Source organism: Lissotriton vulgaris, unplaced genomic scaffold (assembly GCF_964263255.1).
Source record: "Lissotriton vulgaris unplaced genomic scaffold, aLisVul1.2 SCAFFOLD_352, whole genome shotgun sequence".
NCBI classification, from domain to species: Eukaryota; Metazoa; Chordata; class Amphibia; order Caudata; family Salamandridae; genus Lissotriton; species Lissotriton vulgaris.
In genome coordinates, this window is record NW_028245114.1 from 1,205,001 (window position 1) to 1,220,398 (window position 15,398).

Here is a 15,398-nt window from a genome sequence, read left to right on the forward strand (position 1 = left end):
AACCAGGCAACCCAAATCGGGATTGAGGCTGGAGCTGTTTGGCCAATCAGAGGAGAGGCGCAGCCTGGGACGATGTTAAGTCTGTCTCCTCGTGGACGCACTGTGCGTCCGTTGCTAAGCAACGTCTTGGATAATGACGGCCCAAAATTAGCCCAATCATAGTGGGGGCGTGATCCCTTGGATCGGTAACCGCTGTGGCGATAGATTTGGAAGCAATTTAACAGGCATAAACAGTGCACAACACACTCGCATCGCTTCCTAATATCACAAGACTATAGTCAATTTGCGGAGATTACAAGGCGCACAAGAACACATTATATAGTCTTGGAAAAGGTGGTTGCCATGGTGTAAAATGGCAATAGCACCAGTTTTCAACAGTAAATGAAGATTACATGCTCTATGGAACACAGTAACAAACAACCGCATTTAGTATGTTATAAAGCGAAAAAACAGGGCTACTATTCAAAACATAATGGTATGTACACATTACATGTTCTATGTAGGTACAAGCAAACAGCGACATGAGATTGTTGTCATATGGGAAAACAGGTTACGAATTTAAAGTGTTCACTAGTAATGTAGTGGAATGAAGTAATTCCTGTATACTGTTTCTGTTTTCATGTTTTTAATACATATAAAAACTTTGCATATCAGAGAGTGTTTTGCTTGTTATACATCTAGGAGCTGTCCTCAGCTTCCTCCAAAGGAATTGTTTTCACTACCCAACAGAACCATTTTGTTTGTTAATCGCATATACCCAGGTTCTGAGGGACACAGGGTCACCCCTTTTTGCTAAAATTAAGCAGTTTGTACGCCGGCACACCGTATCTTGTAGAGATGGTGCCTTCCTGCCTTTTCTTTTGACGTAGGGCAGCACGAAGGCTTGCCGCGCTGCCCCACACCAAAATATTGTAAACATTCCCCTATGTGTCTTTCCTGTCCATCACAAGATGCTAAATTCAGTATTTCTGAATTTAGGTGCCTTTCTCTTCTTTTAAATAAGATGTGAAACATGTGTTGGTGATTAGCACAGGAACCTAAGTCAGAGTGGAACAGTAACTTGCTCAAATATATACACGCTGCTGCTATCATAGGCCGAACTATCCTTCCGCGCACATATCTTAGAGACGTGCAGACTATACGTTTTCTGTGGGCGAAGCCTCCGTTGGCTCAGTTGACAGAAAATCTACTCTAAGGGCCCTATGGCATAGGGGGCTTTGGAGGAAGGGCATTAGAGCGTGGCGACTGTAATGTCCATTTTCTAGTCTGTCACCACCAGGAACAACCTGGCAGTGAGGAAATGGAAAAAACAATAATGTCCCCCAAACTCTGGGAGAAAACTTCAGAGGTGTGGGGGTCCTTCGTTTTTGTGTTTGCAAAAACAAACTCCCAGTTTTTAAGTTTCTTTTCAAAATACAAAGTAATGTTGAAAGTTTGGTGGACGGCAGTTCAATCTCACAGCAGCCGTCCACCAGACCTATTGACCTTGAACGGAAAGGCTGTGATGCTGGACGGCTGGGCTGGTGGCCATCTCTAAATTTGACAGACAGTGCTCTATCAGAATGGCAGACGTATTGTCCTCCTCCACCCTGACAGACAGAATACCATCCGTCAAACATTACATTTGCCCCATGGTACAGACAGGAGTAAATCCATTTTCTGCACAGTAACGGAAGAGAAAGCATCAAAAACTGATGGGGTGAAGGGGCGTTTCCAAGGGGAAAAAAATCCTTTAAAGGAAAATAAAGAGAGACCAATTGGTCTCAGGCCAGGACATATTTCTATGCAGGAGTGTATGCTATGTACAATTACACACGCTGCAATGCCTTCCGTGGTCGTAATTCAAAACTGACAAAACCTTTCCAGTAGTACTGTTGGAAATCTTTGAAATTTGTGAAGCATGTAAATCTGCACCAATAAAAGAGTGTAGACACTAGAACCCTCTTTCTTGAAGATCATGAGTGTCTGAAAAGCAACTGGAACCAATTACATTCTGGAGCCGTATTACAAATAGTGCACACTGTGCTGTGTGTGTTCTATCACTGAAAATGTGCTGTCCCATGGCAGGCCTTTCTAGAAGCCGCTGGTCCACCTTTCACTGTGCGGGGGATGCCTGAAGGCCCCTGGATTTATTTTCCCCCATTCAAGGGTCGCCCTCGTGGGCACACTGACTGTGTAAAATAGACGCAGTAGCAACAGATCTCAGCTACTGAGAGACGATCATCGGAAACTCTCCAACAGGGTTCACTTAATCTAAAAATTGCTGCCAACTATTGAACCACAGACACAAGACATGCAGGCCTGCCAGCATACACTACATGAGCAGGTTTGCACCCTTGAGGAGTGTGCGGAGAATGCAGAGGGCAGGTCGTGGTGAAATAACATTAGATTGATGGGCCTGCCTGAAAACGTGGAGGGCCGAGAAGTAGAGTCATATCTTGAAACCTGATTTATCAACTTTGTTCCCATTGAGGCACTTTCATCATTCTTCTCAGTGGAGCGGGTTCACAGGGTCACGTCGAGGAAACCCCTGCCGGGCATCCTGCCTAGACCACTGGTGGCGCGCCTTATCCACTATAAAGACAGAGGCAGCGTCTTAAGTGATGAAAGCAAGCAGAGCAATTTGCCAATTGACAATCCCAAAGTGATGATCTTCCCAGACTATACACTGGCGGTCCAATGCAAATGTCATACTTTTCTTGCAGTCAAACGCAAGCTGAGAGAAGTCAACATCCAAAATTCACTCCTCTTCTTGGCCCATCTGTGTATCCAAGCAAATGGCAAAACACATTTCTTTACTGACCCCATTGATCGGGACCTGGGTGGAAAGTCAGGGGCCGGCAGGAATTGATAGTGGACCTGGTGTACTGGAGGGAACGCCACCCACTGGGGGACACCTACAGAGATGCAAAAAGAGGGACTCGTCGACAGCTCTTCACGTGCCCTGCTCTCCGAGCTTGGAGGAGGTCATCCAGCAGCGATGTATGGTGTTGCTGACAGTGGTGGTGTTCCGGGACCCCGCACTCCTTCTAACACAGACGATGACGATGCCAAACCCTCAGGAGATGAGGTTATTTGACCTCTGTACCTCTCCCCCGGGCTCTGACATCCTGCCCATGGTGACTCACCAAACATCAGACAATGTCTAATAACTGAATTGTTGGTATGCTATGCACCTGTGTGCTCATTGTTTAAGCTTTAAGACATACCCCCCCCTGATTTCTCCCTCTCGTCAACTTACTGTCACCCTTTTACGACAATAGGAAGCACCAGTGAACTGTGCTGCACCTGCACACATGGTCCACATCAGTATGTCTGACTTGAAGCACCATTGGGTCCACACCCAACTGGGAGGAAGGTGCTATATTCTTACTTCTCCTAGCTTCCCGTTAGCTCAGCCCTGACCCCTGACAACCAGCCATGGTTCCACAACTCTTCACAGCAAACCTCTCTGACTCATCATCATCATCATCATCATCACTGACCACGGCACCTCCGTCAGGATCCTTCCACAGCTCTTCACAGCAAACCTATCTGACTCATCCTCATCATCATCACTGACCACGACGCCCCCTTCAGGATCCTTGCACGGCTCTTCACAGCAAACGTCTCTGACTCATCATCATCATCATCATTATCATCATCATCATCACAGACCACGTCGCTTCCTTCAGGAGCCTTCCACAGCTCTTCACAGCAAACCTCTCTGACTCATCATCATCATCACTGACCACGGCTCCCACTTCAGGAGCCTTCCACAGCTCTTCACAGCAAACCTCTCTGACTCATCATCAGCATCATCACTGACCACGGCACCTCCTTCAGGAGCCTTCCACAGCACTTAACAGCAAACCTCTCTGACTCATCAACATCATCACCGACTACGGCGCCCCCTTCAGGAGCCTTCCACAGCTCTTCACAGCAAACCTCTCTGACTCATCATCAGTGACCACGGCGCCCCTTTCAGGAGCCTTCCACAACTCTTCACAGCAAACCTCTCTGACACATCATCATCATCATCATCACTAACCACAGCGCCTCTTTCAGGAGCCTTCCACAAGTCTTCACAGCAAACCTCTCTGACACATCATCATCATTATCATCACTGACCACGAAGCCCCCTTTAGGAGCCTCCCACAGCACTTTACAGCAAACATTTCTGGCTCATCATCATCATCATCACTAACCACGGCGCCCCCTTCAGGAGCCTTCCACAGCTCTTCACAGCAAACCTTTCTGACTCATCATCATCGTCATCACTGACCACAGTGCCCCCTTCAGGAGCCTTCCACAGCTCTTCACAACAAACCTCTCTGACTCATCATCATCATCACTGAGCATGGCGCCCCCTTCTGGAGCCTTCCATAGCTCTTCACAGCAAACCTCTCTGACTCATCATCATCATCACTGACCACGGCCCACCTTCAGGAGCCTTCCACATCTCTTCACAGAAAACCTCTCTGACTCATCATCATCATCATCATTATCACTGACCACGGCACCCCCTTCAGGAGCCTTCCACAGCTCTTCACAGCAAACCTCTCTGACACATCATCATCATCACTGACCACGGCGCCCCCTTCAGGAGCCTTCCACAGCACTTCACAGCAAACCTCTCTGACACATCATCATCATCACTGACCACGGCGCCCTCTTCAGGAACCTTCCACAGCTCTTCACAGCAAACCTCTCTGACACATCATCATCATCATCAATTAACAACAGCGCTCCCTTCAGGAGCCTTCCACAGCTCTTCACAGCACACCTCTCTGACACATCATCATCATCCCTGACCACGGCTCCCACTTCAGGAGCCTTCCACAGCTCTTCACAGCAAACCTATCTGACTCATCCTCATCATCATCACTGACCACGACGCCCCCTTCAGGAGCCTTCCACGGCTCTTCACAGCAAACGTCTCTGACTCATCATCATCATCATCATTATCATCATCATCATCACAGACCACGTCGCTCCCTTCAGGAGCCTTCCACAGCTCTCCACAGCAAACCTCTCTGACTCATCATCATCATCACTGACCACGGCTCCCACTTCAGGAGCCTTCCACAGCTCTTCACAGCAAACCTCTCTGACTCATCATCAGCATCATCACTGACCACGGCACCTCCTTCAGGAGCCTTCCGCAGCACTTAACAGCAAACCTCTCTGACTCATCAACATCATCACCGACTACGGCGCCCCCTTCAGGAGCCTTCCACAGCTCTTCCCAGCAAACCTCTCTGACTCATCATCAGTGACCACGGCGCCCCTTTCAGGAGCCTTCCACAACTCTTCACAGCAAACCTCTCTGACACATCATAATCATCATCATCACTAACCACAGCGCCTCTTTCAGGAGCCTTCCACAACTCTTCACAGCAAACCTCTCTGACACATCATCATCATTATCATCACTGACCACGGAGCCCCCTTTAGGAGCCTCCCACAGCACTTTACAGCAAACATTTCTGACTCATCATCATCATCATCACTAACCACGGCGCCCCCTTCAGGAGCCTTCCACAGCTCTTCACAGCAAACCTAGGAGAAGAAGGCCTACTTCGCGAGAAAAATTGAAGCTGCCTCCAATTCCTGTAAGGAGCTTTTCGCCATTGTGCGGGAGTTTACAACCTCACGCGAGGCACCAACTCAGGCCCCCCCTCCTGCGCCGTGGGTCAGGGCGATTGCGGACTTTTTCACATCTAAGATCCAACGGATCCAGGACTCCTTCCCTGTGCTGGAGCCTGAGATGCCCGATCGGGTGGAGAATACCGCTGTTACCCTGCCTAACGCAGGTGTGGCCCTGGCAGCCTTCCCGCCTCTCTCGATGGCCGTGTCATTTGACCTGATGGCTGGGCTTAAATCTGGCTCCCCTCGGGATGCCTGCCCCGCTAAATTTCTGGCTAAAATGGCAGCTGTCATTAATCTACTTGTGAACCCCCTGTTGAACTGCTCTCTTGCACAGGGCGTGGTGCCCCAGGCCTGGAAGCAGGCAATGATTATTCCCCTGCTTAAAAAGCCTGGTTTGGATGCAGAGGTGTTGGCGAATTATAGACCTATCTCGCTCCTGCCGGCCTTCGCGAAGGTCATTGAAAAGCATGTGCATAAGGTGCTTGCCGATTACTTGGAGTCCCACGACCTACTGCACCCTACCCAGTCAGGTTTCCGCGCCAATCTTAGCACCGAAACAGCTCTCCTGGAAGTCTCGGAGGCGATAAAGGAGGTGCTGGATTCGGGTGGGAGAGCGATGCTGGTGATGTTAGATCTGTCGGCGGCCTTTGACACCGTCCCCCATGAGGGTCTTCTTGGAAGACTCTCAGAGATCGGTCTCCGGGGGACGGTGCTCCAGTGGTTTCGATCTTTTCTGGCAGGCCGTCGACAAACGGTCTGGGCTTCTGCTTGCTCCGCCGAGATGTCGCCATTGGGTGTCGGAGTTCCTCAGGGCTCAGTACTGAGCCCTACTCTTTTTAACATCTTCATGACCCCTCTGGCGGCACTGGCGGAGTCTTTCGGGGCTCAGATCGTTTCCTATGCCGATGACACCCAGCTCCTCTTCACCTGTGAGAGGGCGGCGGACTTTGATGGAGGTAGGATCCAGGGTTGCCTTGAGGCTGTGTTTCAGTGGTTCCAACATCACAGCCTCAAGTGCAACTCGGATAAATCCGAGGTCCTCTTTTTTGGATGCAGCTCGGATCCGGACTGGAAAGTGTGGTGGCCTGAGAACATGTTTCCACCAGCAAGTTCGTCCCAGGTGGCAAAAAACCTTGGGATCAAGATCGACAATGGCCTCACACTACGCTCACAGGTAATCGGGCTCACTGGCACCTGCTTTGGACTGCTCCGGATGTTACGCAAGTTCCTTCCCCTGTTATCGGAGGAACACAGGAAGATCACGGTTCAGGCGTTTATAGGTTCGAGAATTGACTATTCCAACGTCCTATATCTCGGCCTGCCAGAATACCTGCTCCAACGGTTACAGGTTGTCCAGAACTCGGCAGCACGCGCCATTTATGGACTTTCTCGCCGTCCTAGAGCCTCGGGTCTCCTGGAGGCTCTGCACTGGCATCCTGTCCGGAAGCGGATAATTTTTAAGACCCTTACTCTGGCATACAAAGCCTTGCATTCCTCCGGAGCAAAATACCTTCAGAAAAGGCTAACATTTTACCACCCTCCCAGGCCGCTCAGGTCAGGAGCCTTGTTTCTTGCTACGGTTCCCCGTGTCAAGAGAGCCCGCATCGGAGGCCGTTCTTTTAAACTACTAGCGCCCCAGTTGTGGAATAAACTGACTGTGTCCCTGCGCAGCTCCCCTAACCTGTTAACATTTAGGAAGGGGCTCAAAACTTGGCTTTTTACCTCTTAGTTCCTGGCCCTATTAGGTTTCTTTCTCTCTGTTTTTATTTTCTCTCCTTGTTGTGTTATGAGATTGTGTGCGATTCAAAGCGTCGGGACACTCTTCTGAGTAGCCGTACGCTATATAAAACCCCGGGATAACATAACATAACATAACATAACCTTTCTGACTCATCATCATCATCATCACTGACCACAGTGCCCCCTTCAGGAGCCTTCCACAGCTCTTCACAACAAACCTCTCTGACTCATCATCATCATCACTGAGCACGGCGCCCCCTTCTGGAGCCTTCCATAGCTCTTCACAGCAAACCTCTCTGACTCATCATCATCATCACTGACCACGGCCCCCCTTCAGGAGCCTTCCACATCTCTTCACAGAAAACCTCTCTGACTCATCATCATCATCATCATTATCACTGACCACGGCGCCCCCTTCAGGAGCCTTCCACAGCTCTTCACAGCAAACCTCTCTGACACATCATCATCATCACTGACCACGGCACCCCTTCAGGAGCCTTCCACAGCACTTCACAGCAAACCTCTCTGACACATCATCATCATCACTGACCACGGCGCCCTCTTCAGGAACCTTCCACAGCTCTTCACAGCAAACCTCTCTGACACATCATCATCATCATTGACCACGGCGCTCCCTTCAGGAGCCTTCCACAGCTCTTCACAGCACACCTCTCTGACACATCATCATCATCTCTGACCACGGCACCCCCTTCAGGAGCCTTCCACAGCTCTTCTCAGCAAACCTCTCTGACTCATCATCATCAACATCATCATCACTGACCACGGCACCCCCTTCAGGAACCTTCCACAGCTCTTCACAGCAAACCTCTATGACTCATCATCATCATCATCATCATCACTGACCATGGCGCCCCCTTCAGGAGCCTTCTACAGCTCCTCACAGCAAACCTGTCTTACACATCATCATCATCACTGACCACGGCGCCCCCTTCAGGAGCCTTCCACGGCTCTTCACAGCAAACCTCTCTGGCTCATCATCATCACTGAGCACGGCGCCCCCTTCAGGAGCCTTCCACAGCACTTCACAGGAAACCTCTCTGACTCATCATCATCATCATCATCATCATCACTGACCACGGCGCCCCCTTCAGGAGCCTTCCACAGCTCTTCACAGCAAACCTCTCTGACTCATCATCATCACTGACCACAGCGACCCCTTCAGGAGCCCTCCACATCTCTTGACAGCAAACCTCTCTGACTCATCATCATCATCATCACTCACCACGGCGCCCCCTTCAGGAGCCTTCCACAGCTCTTCACAGCAAACCTCTCTGACCCATCATCATCATCACTGACCACGGCACCCCCTTCAGGAGCCTTCCACAGCTCTTCACATCAAACCTCTCTGACTCATCATCATCATCACTAACCACGGCACCCCCTTCAGGAGCCTTCCACAGCTCTTCACAGCAAACTTGTCTGACACATCATCATCATCACTGACCACGGCCCCCCTTCAGGAGCTTTCCACATCTCTTCACAGCAAACCTCTCTGACTCATCCTCATCATCACTGACCACCGCGCCCCCTTCAGGAGCCTTCCACAGCTCTTCACAGCAAACCTCTCTGACACATCATCATCATCACTGACCACGGCGCCCTCTTCAGGAGCCTTTCACAGCTCCTCACAGCAAACCTGTCTGACACATCATCATAATCACTAACCACGGCCATCCCTTCAGGAGCCTTACCCATCTCTTCACAGCAAACCTCTCTGACTCATCATCATCATCACTGACCACGGCGCCCTCTTCAGGAACCTTCCACAGCTCTTCACAGCAAACCTCTCTAACACATCATCATCATCATTGACCACGGCGCCCCCTTCAGGAGCCTTCCACAGCTCTTCACAGCAAACCTCTCTGACACATCATCATCATCACTGACCACGGGGCCCCCTTCCGGAGCCTTCCACAGCTCTTCTCAGCAAACCTCTCTGACTCATCATCATCACCATCATCATCACTGACCACGACACACCCTTCAGGAGCCTTCCACAACTCTTCACAGCAAACCTCTCTGACACATCATCATCATTCTCATCACTGACCACGGAGCCCCCTTTAGGAGCCTCCCACAGCACTTTACAGCAAACATTTCTGACTCATCATCATCATCATCACTAACCACGGCGCCCCCTTCAGGAGCCTTCCACAGCTCTTCACAGCAAACCTTTCTGACTCATCATCATCATCATCACTGACCACAGTTCCCCCTTCAGGAGCCTTCCACAGCTCTTCACAACAAACCTCTTTGACTCATCATCATCATCACTGAGCATGGCGCCCCCTTCTGGAGCCTTCCATATCTCTTCACAGCAAACCTCTCTGACTCATCATCATCATCACTGACCACGGCCCCCCCTTCAGGAGCCTTCCACATCTCTTCACAGAAAACCTCTCTGACTCATCATCATCATCATCATCATCATCACTGACCACGGCGCCCTCTTCAGGAGCCTTCCACAGCTCTTCACAGCAAACCTCTCTGACACATCATCATCATCACTGACCACGGCGCCCCCTTCAGGAGCCTTCCACAGCACTTCACAGCAAACCTCTCTGACACATCATCATCATCACTGACCACGGCGCCCTCTTCAGGAACCTTCCACAGCTCTTCACAGCAAACCTGTCTGACACATCATCATCATCATTGACCACGGCGCCCCCTTCAGGAGCCTTCCACAGCTCTTCACAGCAAACCTCTCTGACACATCATCATCATCCCTGACCACAGCACCCCCTTCAGGAGCCTTCCACAGCTCTTCTCAGCAAACCTCTCTGACTCATCATCATCACCATCATCATCACTGACCACGGCACCCCCTTCAGGAACCTTCCACAGCTCTTCACAGCAAACCTCTATGACTCATCATCATCATCATCACTGACCATGGCGCCCCCTTCAGGAGCCTTCCACAGCTCCTCACAGCAAGCCTGTCTTACACATCATCATCATCACTGACCACGGCGCCCCCTTCAGGAGCCTTCCACAGCTCTTCACAGCAAACCTCTCTGGCTCATCATCCTCATCATCACTGAGCACGGCGCCCCCTTCAGGAGCCTTCCACAGCACTTCACAGGAAACCTCTCTGACTCATCATCATCATCATCATCATCATCACTGACCACGGCGCCCCCTTCAGGAGCCTTCCACAGCTCTTCACAGCAATCCTCTCTGACTCATCATAATCACTGACCACAGCGCCCCCTTCAGGAGCCTTCCACAGCTCTTCACAGCAAACCTCTCTGACTCATCATCTTCATCATCACTCACCACGGCGCCCCCTTCAGGAGCCTTCCACAGCTCTTCACAGCAAACCTCTCTGACCCATCATCATCATCACTGACCACGGCACCCCTTTCAGGAGCCTTCCACAGCTCTTCACATCAAACCTCTCTGACTCATCATCATCATCACTAACCACGGCACCCCCTTCAGGAGCCTTCCACAGCTCTTCACAGCAAACCTGTCTGACACATCATCATCATCACTGACCACGGCCCCCCTTCAGGAGCCTTCCACATCTCTTCACAGCAAACCTCTCTGACTCATCATCATCATCACTGACCACCGCGCCCCCTTCAGGAGCCTTCCACAGCTCTTCACAGGAAACCTGTCTGACACATCATCATCATCACTGACCACGGCCATCCCTTCAGGGGCCTTCCACATCTCTTCACAGCAAACCTCTCTGACTCATCATCATCATCACTGACCACGGCGCCCTCTTCAGGAATCTTCCACAGCTCTTCACAGCAAACCTCTATGACACATCATCATCATCATTGACCACGGCGCCCCCTTCAGGAGCCTTCCACAGCTATTCACAGCAAACCTCTCTGACACATCATCATCATCACTGACCACGGGGCTCCCTTCAGGAGCCTTCCACAGCTCTTCTCAGCAAACCTCTCTGACTCATCATCATCACCATCATCATCACTGACTACGGCACACCCTTCAGGAACCTTCCACAGCTCTTCACAGCAAACCTCTATGACTTATCATCATCATCACTGACCATGGCGCCCCCTTCAGGAGCCTTCCACAGCTCCTCACAGCAAACCTGTCTTACACATCATCATCATCACTGACCACGGCGTCCCCTTCAGGAGCCTTCCACAGCTCTTCACAGCAAACCTCTCTGACTCATCATGATCATCATCATCACTGAGCACAGCGCCCCCTTCAGGAGCCTTCCACAGCTCTTCACAGGAAACCTCTCTGACTCATCATCATCATCATCATCACTGACCACGGCGCCCCCTTCAGGAGCCTTCCACAGCTCTTTTACAGCAAACCTCTCTGACTCGTCATCATCATCACTGACCACAGCACCCCCTTCAGGATCCTTCCACAGCTCTTCACAGCAAACCTCTCTGACTCATCATCATCATCATCACTGACCACGGCACCGCCTTCAGGAGCCTTCCACAGATCTTCACAGCAAACCTCTCTGACCCATCATCATCATCACTGACCACGGCACCCTCTTCAGGAGCCTTCCACAGCTCTTCACAACAAACCTCTCTGACTCATCATCATCATCACTGACCACGGCGCCCCCTTCAGGAGCCTCCCACAGCTCTTCACAGCAAACCTGTCTGACACATCATCATCATCACTGACCACGGAGCCCCCTTCAGGAGCCTTCCACAGCTCTTCACAGCAAACCTCTCTGACTGATCATTATCATCATCATCATCACTGACCATGGCGCCCCCTTCAGGAGCCTTCCACAGCTCTTCTCAGCAAACCTCTCTGACCCATCATCATCATCACCGACCACGGCGCCCCCTTCAGGAGCCTTCCACAGCTCTTCACAGCAAACCTCTCTGACTCATCATCCTCACTGACCACGGCGCCCCCTTCAGGAGCCTTCCACAGCTCTTCACAGAAAACCTCTCTGACTCATCATCATCATCATCACTCACCACGGCGCCCTCTTCAGGAGCCTTCCGCAAACTCTCAGCATTCAGAACGCTTAATTATCATCATCTTCAGCATCATGACCATCTCCATCTTTATCATCCAGGAGAATGTCAATATTAAACAATGTTTAGGACAAATCTTTGAATCAGACATTTCTTCTGAGGCCGACGACCACCTCCTCACTGTAATTCTGTTGTTACAATGTATAGTCAGCAGCCCTATTTATTTTAATCTGTAGTTTTTCTAATCATGTCTGAGGCAGAGAAGGCCGTGCCACGGGGGGTCTTAGGGTGTCTGTAAGTCATCTACACTCTTCTTACCCAGACGGTAGAGCACGATGTTTATGAATACGTTGACGGCAACCAACACTCCCAAGGTTATCGCCTGCCTCCTAAGACGAGGGATCTCCTCACCACCTGGAGAAGAAATCACAGGATCCTGGCATTACATTTTACATATCATAGGATGGCTTGTAATATCCTCAGTGTGTCTAGTCCCTCCCATAAATGTCAGTGTGCATGAGGCCTGGTCACTGAGGGCTCGATTCACAGTACTAACTTAAGACAAAATCCTAAACTTACTACCCTTTTGGCACTTGCTCATTTTGGTATCCACAGAAGGCACTTACTCTTTTCGGTAGTCACAGAAGTTAGGAGACCTAACTTTAGGACTCCTAAATGCCTTCTGTGAATACCGAAAGTCTTAAAAATTGATTTTTCTAAATTTAGGAGTAGTAAAGTTAGAACTCCTTACTTTAGGACTCCTAAATGCCTTCTGTGAATACCAAAGGTCTTAAAGTTAGGATTTTTCTCAGTTTAGAAGTCCTAAAGTTAGGAGTCCTAACTTTACTACTCCTAAATTGAGAAAAATCCTAACTTTAAGACTTTTGGTATTCACAGAAGGCATTTAGGATTCTTAACTTCTGTGAATACCGAAATTGTAGTTTAGGATTTGTCTAATGATAGTTCTGTGAATGGGGCTCTGAGTCTCAGTGTGTGCCAAGATGGTAAGTGGCTCTACTTATTTGCCAAGATCAACCAGTGCCTCTCAGGATATGCCAAGATGAAACAATGAATCTGAGTGTGCACCAAGACTGATCAGCGTGTACTGACTCCAGCCAAAAATCTGTGCGGAAAGCAGAATGAAGCTCAGTGTGTACCAAGGCTGGATATAAGTCTCAGTTTGATGCAAGACATGTCAGTGACTCTGTGTGGCTGCAGAGACTGGCTAGTGACCCTCAGTGAGTGCCACATCTGGACTGAAACTTACTGCAAGTCTGTATTGTGCCTCAGTACATGAGCCTTATCCAGCTGCCACTTACATCATATGTAAGACTGGACTGTGGCTCACACTATGTACCATTTGCGGACTGTGACTCACTCTATGTACCATTTGCGGACTGTGACTCACTCTGTGTACCATGTGTGGACAGTGACTCACTCTATGTACCATGTGTGGACTGTGACTCACTCTATGTACCATTTGCGGACTGTGACTCACTCTATGTACCATTTGTGGACTATGACTCACTCTATGTACCATTTTTGGACTGTGGATCACTCTATGTACCATGTAACATGTGTGGACTGTGACTCACTCTATGTACCATGTGTGGACTGTGACTCACTCTATGTACCATTTGCGGACAGTGACTCACTCTATGTACCATGTGTGGACTGTGACTCACTCTATGTACCATGTGTGGACTGTGACTCACTCTATGTACCATTTACGGACCGTGACTCACTCTATGTACCATTTGCGGACTGTGACTCACTCTGTGTACCATGTGTGGACTGTGACTCACTCTATGTACCATGTGTGGACTGTGACTCACTCTATGTACCATTTGCGGACTGTGACTCACTCTATGTACCATTTGCGGACTGTGACTCACTCTGTGTACCATGTGTGGACTGTGGCTCACACTATGTACCATTTGCGGACTGTGACTCACTCTATGTACCATTTGCGGACTGTGACTCACTCTGTGTACCATGTGTGGACTGTGACTCACTCTATGTACCATTTGCGGACTGTGACTCACTCTATGTACCATGTGTGGACTGTGACTCACTCTATGTACCATGTGTGGACTGTGACTCACTCTATGTACCATTTGCGGACTGTGACTCACTCTGTACCATTTGTGGACTATGACTCACTCTGTGTACCATTTGTGGACTATGACTCACTCTATGTACCATTTGTGGACTGTGGATCACTCTATGTACCATGTGTGGACTGTGACTCACTCTATGTCTCATTTCTGGACTGTGACTCACTCTATGTATCATGTGTGGACTGTGACTCACTCTGTCTCATTTGTGGACTGTGACTCACTCTATGTCTCATTTGTGAACTGTGACTCACTCTATGTATCATGTGTGGACTGTGACTCACTCTATGTCTCATTTGTGGTCTGTGGCACATTGCGCTTGCAAATGCTACACTGTGTTTGTCAATGTGTGTAAAATGTTACCACGTACACTCAGTTCGTGTCCAGAATGTCCGGAGAGATTTTGTGTTTTTCAAAAGTGGACAATCTGTGCTGGTGTGCATGTCTGGGGCCTCCGTGAACCAATGCTGAGTTTACCCGTCAAGTGTGCATCAATGCAGACCATCACCTCTCAGTGTGTGTCAGTGCTGACCATAGCCTCTCGGTGTGTGTCAGTGCTGACCATTGCCTCCCGGTGTGTGTCATTGCTGACCATTGCCTCTTGGTGTGTGTCAGTGCAGACCATAGCCTCTCGGTGTGTGTTAGTGCTGACCATGGCCTCCCGGTGTGTGTCATTGCTGACCATCGCCTTCCGGTGTGTGTCAGTGCTGATCATAGCCTCTTGGTGTGTGTCAATGCTGACCATAGCCTCTGGGTGTGTGTCATTGTCCACCATTGCCTCTCAGTGAGTGCAAATGTTGACCGCTGAATGTCAGTGAGTGCCAAGAATGAGTTGCTGTCTCATTGTGCGTCAAGACTAGTCACTGGTTGTCAGTGGATGTGTTTTAAAAAATCCAATATAGAAATATTGACCTGCACAAAATGTCAACTACCAACATACAAGCTAAAC

At 49.7% G+C, this 15,398-nt stretch overlaps 1 pseudogene; it reads right to left on the reverse strand.

Annotated features, from left to right (window-relative positions):
* The window catches only part of LOC147666533 (butyrophilin subfamily 1 member A1-like), a 147,917-nt pseudogene extending 132,963 nt beyond the window's left edge, over window positions 1–14,954 (reverse strand).
* Window positions 14,955–15,398: the final 444 nt, after the last annotated feature.